Source organism: Lactuca virosa, chromosome 1, assembly GCF_052849685.1.
Source record: "Lactuca virosa cultivar CGN04683 chromosome 1, Lactuca_virosa_CGN04683_v6, whole genome shotgun sequence".
Classification (NCBI taxonomy): domain Eukaryota; kingdom Viridiplantae; phylum Streptophyta; class Magnoliopsida; order Asterales; family Asteraceae; genus Lactuca; species Lactuca virosa.
This window is the reverse complement of record NC_136426.1, coordinates 108,353,009-108,361,082: the sequence shown is the minus strand read 5'-3', so window position 1 is coordinate 108,361,082 and position 8,074 is coordinate 108,353,009. Positions and strand designations below refer to the sequence as shown.

The following is an 8,074-nucleotide window of genomic DNA, read 5'->3' as shown; positions in this document are numbered from 1 at the left end:
TTTACCATTCCCATAAACATTAAAAAAATATAATCACAAGTATAAATTCGGTAAGCCATACATTTGATTTAAAATAAACCACATTTCTACATATTATAATTCATGATATTGTAGCAAAAATAACTTACTAATAAAATATGAATTGACACGTTTATTTTGACAGGGTAATGAAATCTAATTGCAAACAGTGCGCGAGCATCGAAGTACACACTAGCACTACCACAATAGTCGGCATCACCACTACCTCCACCATCCCTCCCAAATACCCACCACTACCATATTGAATTGTGTAGAAGAATGTGTACACGAGATATGAACTTGGTCATTCCTACTTAAAGAAGTTCAAATTCTCTTATTTTATTTTGTTGTTATATGCTGCTATATTGGTAGTTGGATCACTGATAAGAGGAGATCAACATATTTTGCATGATCATAATCAGAGATATAGGCTGTGTGGCGTGTCTCAGCTAAGCTAACTGAAAAACTGACTTATTTGTTGAGCTTTTTTAAAATTACCATGTTTGGTAAGCCAAAAAATACTAGCTTATAAGCTAGCTTTTTTAAAAAGCTATTTTGAGTAGCTTTTTTAAAATTTTCCGAATATATCTTTAATTAATTATAAAAATAAATATTCTTCTAAATATTTTTATGTTATTTTATATCTTTCAGCTAGCTTATTAGCTAGTTTTCACTAAACTTTATTTTTGGTCAGCTAGCTTTTCAACCACTCTGTCAAACATAATCATGGTAGAGGAGGTCGTCTAAAACTTTCTCTAAAAAATACATCAAGAAAGTGTAGAGACTTCTGAAGGATAAAAATGTTAGAATTCATGACAAGGGATCGGGTGGTTGTGGATAAATCTGATTCGGATCCCAATGTTGGATTCACCACAGTGACAAAGATCTAACTAAAATAACATCCATAGACGTTTATATTCTCACTTCAGCTGTGGAACTAAAATCTTTTAAGTATCCATAATGCTCTTCTTCTGATCTGTTGTGCAAATAGTATGTCATCAAAGAAACCAACACAAACTTGAAAAAAGAAAAAAAAAATAATCTTGATTATCTGATATTTAGTTTGTAGAAAACCCGAAGAAGATGATGATTTGTCTATCATTGCTTGCTATAGAAAAACAATACAAAAGCCATCAAACTGTGACACTTATCAAACTATCTCTACACCATAACAAGATAACAAGTAAGAAAAAAAAAACCAATCAAAACAAAAACAAAAAAGAAAAGCTGAATTTGTTTCACAAGATTATTGCATGCCAAATATAAAAATGGATCTCAGGTGGTAGTAGTAGTAGTAGTAACTTCTCACCAAAATCTTCTCAAAACTTTAAAGTATTTTCAGAAGAAGGAAAACTTAATCCCGTTGCTTGCTGCAAATAAGTTATATTCTTCCACTTCCTTCTCTCCCGAACAAACATTCACATTCACATCAATCTCTTCTCTCGCTCCAAACCCATTCGACACATCCACGGGCCCACCAAAATGGAAAAGTGAAAACCCCGTATTACCCTTCTCCATTCTCTCCATATTCCCATTTTGCCCTCCGGCACCCGGTGAGATCCCTTTGTGTGTCTTCTCGGAGTTCTCGTTTTGCATAACGGGCACGACCTTGGTGTTGTGGTCTTTGATTCCGTTGGTCGGTGGAATAGGTTGGTAGATTGGAATCTGACCGGGGTTAAGTAGCGGTGGAGTTAACGGTTGGATTCCGCCATACGGAAGGAATCGTGAATTCCCATTCAAATTATACCCGAATGGTCTGGTGAAGAGATAGTGGTTTGGATGCGGTAATGGCATTGCGGTTGTCCATGGAACCGGGGTTTGGTGGTAATACCCCATGGAAGGAGCTTGAAACACCGGAAAGTGTAGGCTTGGAGCTTGTAAAGGCGGCGGAATCACATTCCCTTGTTGGTGAGAGGTTGTAACATCGTTTCTCTTTCCGGTTTCGCAACTTTCTGATGCTTTTGACGGCAATTCCTCCGAGATTATGGTTTCTTTGATTACTTCGGATTGATGACTCGCGTATTCCGAATCCGATGTCGATGAGGATTCCGGATTCCGGGGGTTCGAGGAAAATGAAGTGTTTCCGTCTCCTTCGCTTAGACACGACGAACAGCTATCGGAATTGGAATTGCTGATTCCGCTCGTTGACAGATCCGTCACCCCACTTACCGAATCAGCCTCGTTCTCCACTATTTCTTTGGCTTCGGCTTCGGTTTTTGATTCCTTGGAATCGTTATCCTCAATGTTAGTTTTTAATTCCTTGGAATCATCTGATGAAGAATTAACAACCTTGACGGATTCGCTTACGGAAACAGTAACATCATCCGAATCAGGATTGCTTCTGGGCTCCCATACTTTCTTTGTATATGGCGAACCATTGATTCCGTTGGCGATTTTACTTTTAGGTCTTCCGTATTCCATTTGATTATTGTACTTGTTTCCACGGAAATACGGCTTCGAGACATCGGAATCGGATTCCGGCTTTCCGACTTTGGGTCTATAATCATTGTGTTGGTAACAATTACAAATCCGATTATGACAACAATTGAATCTCTCGGTGTACCTCGATCCATTCAACCTTCTTACAGGCTTATTTACTCCACCATTGAAATTATCACTATGAAACCGTTGACCGGGTTTGACCATGGGCCCACTTTCAAACCGCCTTCTCTCGGACCACTTTGACGATTGATCAATTTGATAATCTTTCCAAGGTTTCAATCTCCTTCGTGGGTGTTTGGAATCACTCCCACACATTCCATTCCCTTCTTTCCCATAGCTGAATTCAGAATTGGAATTCAAATTTTCATTGTTGTCATAATCTAATATTTGCTCCTCGGGTGTATAATCTTCGGATGCGGGCATTGCCAACTGAGTATCTTCTTCTTGTTCATGCTCATGTTCATGTTCTTCGCTGACATCATCGTTGACACTTGTCAATTCCTTATTCTCATCAGAAACAGGAGTTTGACCAGGTTGACTTTGACTTTGACTTTGACAACATTTTTTCTCTTTTTCTTTTTCTTTACTTCTGAGTCTCTCTTTCCTCCGAAGTTTTTTTTCTTTTTCTTTCACTCGTCTTCGCTCCCTTCGTTCTTCCTCATCACGCTTTTCCTTCTCTTCTTCTTCAAGGAGTTTAAACTGAGAAAAAATAGAGTTAGAAAAAAATAGGGCAAGTTGCAGGAAATAGCAACCTACTTTACTCTTTTTACCAATATATGCATTATAGATAAAAAAATATATATATTGTTACATTGGAAGTTATATCGAAATTAAAAATAATAATCAAAAGTCATTATTTTTTTATTATATTACCTGTTTTTCCAAAGTGATGATGTCTTTGCATGCCACCATTACACGTTCTTCCAACAATTTAAGTGCAAGTGATACAAACATGCTATGTGCATTTTGACGTGCAGTACCTTCTCTAAAAGCCTTTTCAACCTATAAAAAAATAATCCAAAAGATTAAATCATATTAAAAAAATATAAGAAAATATAATTTTGATTTTACCTGTTCTTTAAAAATAACTGTTGCAGCATCTAAAAGAAACTCCCGAGCAAGCTCTGGACTCTTCGCATGTTTTTGGGGACGTGAGCATTCACCATCTAGCTCATTTCCATCCTTGTCCATGGAATCATCATCCTGAAATTTTATTTAAAAAAAATTATGTAAGCAAAAAAGAGTAGCTCAAATGCAAGATATAACAATGTACTTTCAATTATTTGTGTAAGTTGCTATTAAAAACCTCTTCTTCCTCAGCTTCTTCTGCATGTTCAAAGAACCTTCTAATGCTTTCTCCTCTTGTTATTGTAACAAAGCCATCACCAACAACAAGTCTTCCATGGACACAATGTTGACCTTTCAAAGCATGGGCTTTGACCGAAACTTCATTGCATCGTCCATCTGTTCTCCATGCTCTTAGAGTGATATAGCATGCATTTAAACCAGTTAAATCCAGACCATTCACTTTCACCCTTGAATTTGAGCCAACATTTTCAAACTCTAAAATGTCCGATTTGCCCTCGCCAGTTCCCACGGCCCACTCGTAATGCTCGTGTATTCCTGTAGAGTCCGCGTAGTTTTGACGCCAATCGGCTTGGATTGTGTCAAGAGTTACCTGCAAGAAGAATTTACATTGTCTCATTGAGTTAAAAGTTTTATTCCTCACCTACTTTGTCAGCAGGAAAAAATAAGTTGTACTGTGTTTGGTATGCATTGGACTGGAACTCAGACAAATGTCAATAGGACAAAAATACCACTTTTTGTCCCATCCAAAAAGGTAGGACAGGGACATGACCTACTTTGTTATACAGGACATGACAGAACAGGTTGTACTGCTTTTATTGACATGACATAACATGTTGTACTGCTTTTATTGACATGACAGAACAGGTTGCACTGCTTTTATGTCGATGGGACAAAAACTGTCGCACCAAAAAAGGTGGGAAAGAGACTTGCTCTAATTTTTCATTAGTGCAAAAGACAAGAATGCCCTCCTCATCCTCATAATTGAAAATAGCCCTAGAAAGTTGTGACACACCTCATATTGGAAGCTTGTATCAGCCACACAAAACCAGCTTGTGCAACGAGCTTCTCTTCTCATGCGTTTAAGTTCTTTTAACTCCTTAAACTCACGGATTACATTCTTTCGGCAATCTCTACAAAATCTCTTGCTGTCAAACCTGTGAAATGTTGAGTCAATTGTTTGAGGGGATGCTAGAGTTTATCAACATCTCACAAATTCTTGAGTGATTGTATCTTACTATCTTAGAACATCTTATTCTCCATTTTAATGATGCATTGATAACTACCTACTTTAGATGCTTCTAAGAAATTGCACACTTCATTTGTAACTCGATGGGAAACAAATAGTTAATAACTAAACCAATACATGAATAATGATTCCTATTGAAGTATGTTGGATGTTTTCACGCTACCTTATCGTGAGTTTCTAGAATTTTAATGAAGAGTGTCTTACATTTTAAACAATATGCTATTAAAGAAACAATGTTTCATGGTCAACAACAGGGCAAAGGAGTCTTATATTAAGACAAATGAAGATAACTATCAGTGTTTTCAATATGGAAAGAATCCCAAATCATTCTAATATACGCATTCAATAATGGGCACTTCAAATAACCACACAGATGAAAACAGACAGTTTATAACAAAGACTTACCTGTACATTAGCCTTTCCATAAAATCTTCTTCCTTCATTCTTAAAAGAGAATAGCGTGTCTCTTCTCCAAGTGCAGACCAAAAGTCAACCAAAGTGTCAACAGAAAGTCTTGCAGTATGCAAAGCACATGTTTCACGGGTCCCATGACCTCTGCCATACCCCACCATTCCTTGACTAATCCATCCACGACCTCCACCTCCACACGCATCAGGATAAAGTAATTCCCGCTCCCTCTCTCTTGCTCTTGCACTATCAAACACCTGATTTGAGTCTAATGTGAGATTACAAAATTACCCCTCAAAGAAAAAGAAGTAGAAAGGATAATGAATGATAGGTACATTTTGAAGACCCTTTAAGTATTTTGAATAAATATAGCAGTCCAAGAGGGTGAGTGTTCCATCTCTAGTAGTGGTTAAACCTCCCCATGGGTGGACAGATGGATCTTGAACATCATCATTACGCCCAGTTGTCAAGCAGACATCATCACCAGTTTGACATTTTGAGGTTCCAAGTTTATTCTGATTAATTGTTCCCTCTTGCTGCAATGACTTTCCATACATGATGATCTGCAAAAAACCTTCTAGAAGTAACCCATTGCATCTGGAACAGTACATGTTCTTCCGAGCTTGTTCAAAAAGAGTTTGCTTGTCTATCCTCAAGAGGTCCTGCCTAGCTTGCAGTGATAGTTCACTCCAGAACTACAATAAATACAGAAACACAATAATTAACAAACATTGTTCAATATGTATCTCATACATAAGCAAGCTCTTTAGTCTTTCCTATATAACTAGTTTGAAACCAACAATAAGAACTCGATGCTTTTCAATATTGCATTGCCAACTTCAATTAACACATAATGACATAAATCATAACTCCTTGTTTCTAGCATTAGGTAAGCACTTAATCATCCAGTACTAGACCATGTACATAATGACCCTTAGGTGCATATATGCAGCATTGATATTGGGAGATAAAGGAAGTCATCTAGAGGAACTCAACTCAAATGTGTTTATGTAAGCTACAAAAGTGGTGTATTGCAGTTCTGAAATGTAACAGGGCTTCTAGAACAAGCTTTTTGAGTTTTGCCAGCATAGTTTGATTTTCTATAGCTCTTCCTTACTTTCACACTTGTAAGCCTTACAGTATGTGCTTCAGTTTATTGAAGCCACTTTCATAAACAGTCAACATTAAGCCTAAACATCGTCTAATTAATCCTGAGAAAACCTACTCACAAGTAGCGATCTAATTAAGCCACAAAACTGGAATATCGTTAAGATCTATGAATAACCTCAATCTGCTTCTACAGAGATTCCAAACAAACAATTAAAACGAAGAAAAAAACAAAAATTACATCTGAGAATTGAAAACTAAATCTAATTAAGTACCTTCTGAAGCTGATTGTAGCTAACATCATCCCGATGCTTAGACCAAAAGCCAGTGGACGAAACTGATCCATATGACGTTGTCGTATCGCCGCCACTGAATTGACAATCATGCGCTAAGTCCGGCATCCTTTTTCTCAATCTCTCATACATTTCTTCATCGATATTTCCATTTACCAAATCCAGTCGCCGATGAAGAACGCTATTTCCAACCAAATTCTTACACTATCGACAATCTGATCCAGGAAAAAGCGAAAAAGGGAAACAAAACAAAAGAACAGAATCCGGTTTAGATCATTACCGATGATTATTTGAGTTGATATAATTATATATTGAATCTGAAATTGCGAATTACGTATACCTGATGAATTGATTCGTAGAAAGGATCTCTGAGAATTTAGAGAGCGATAGAGACGAAGAACGTGAGGGTTTTCGATGAGATTTGGTTGTGTGTGTGTATTTATATTGTTGTATGTTGAGAGATGGAGGCTTCAGCATTTGTCACGGTTAAAAGAAGGGGATACTGTTACATTACCATCTTCGTTTTCATTTTTTACTATTATTTTCTTTTAACCTATTGTCCTTAGTCGACTTTATTTTAGAAAAATATGCTACTGATTTTTTGTATTATAATTGTATAATCAAGTAACAAATATGGTTGCCAAAAGTGAATTTCAATTCTAAATAAGCATAATTTGATTATACATTGCTATTGATGGTGTTGGTTTTTGTCTTTAATACATGTTTGATTTAATCTAAACTCCAAGGAATATGAAAGGTATAGAAAACATGGAACGGATGTGTATGTAGTCTTAGAAAGAAAAAAGAAGTTATTGGTTATAATTATATTTTATCGTGAGCTCGGATATAATAATAGGCATGTTGCTTGTTTGATCTTTTATCTGAAAAACTTGACGTACTTATTATAAGTTGATATTGTGGTTAAATATTACATGTATTATATTGGTGAAAATAGGCAATGTGCATGTCGGTGCGGTTACTAAACATGGAAGGGGATTTGATCATGTTTCGTAGTCATTTTGTATACGAAAGATAATCCAACAATAGGTCTAGACAACGTAAACAGACGTATCCATTTTGGTGTATGCAACTTGAGTAGTGAGTTGCGTCGCATTTCAAGTCTCTTTGGGGACACGAGCGACTTGCTACGTGGCGTGTATGTACATAGCATGTTGTATACGTGGTCTAACAGCTTTTAATTGTTTATTTCCAAACCAAACTTCATTTATTGTGGTTTTCACTTTAAGGATACAGTTTTAAGAGCATTCGAGGAAATGGTTAGTGACATTAAAGGGGTCATTCATTAAGATTCCAAATTTCATAATTAGTGAGTCTTAAATTTATAAATTTAGCTTATTTTCTCATTAGTAACAAATTAGGGTTTATAATTAGGGTTTTGGGATTCTACTATGTTTACCAAATGATATGGTAATGGTAAATTTTGGTATACATTTATTTGGATTCATGGGAT

At 36.3% G+C, this 8,074-nt stretch overlaps 1 pseudogene across 1 annotated transcript; it reads right to left on the bottom strand.

Moving 5' to 3' along the window:
* Positions 1–1,036: 1,036 nt before the first annotated feature.
* Positions 1,037–7,048, bottom strand: LOC145156038 (uncharacterized; annotated as a pseudogene). The gene is made up of 9 exons (XR_013736469.1): positions 6,944–7,048; positions 6,586–6,818; positions 5,539–5,898; positions 5,201–5,460; positions 4,562–4,703; positions 3,767–4,138; positions 3,532–3,663; positions 3,334–3,462; positions 1,037–3,159 (listed from the first exon to the last, which is right to left on the bottom strand). The product of XR_013736469.1 is annotated as an uncharacterized LOC145156038 (transcript).
* Between the last annotated feature and the right edge of the window lie 1,026 nt (positions 7,049–8,074).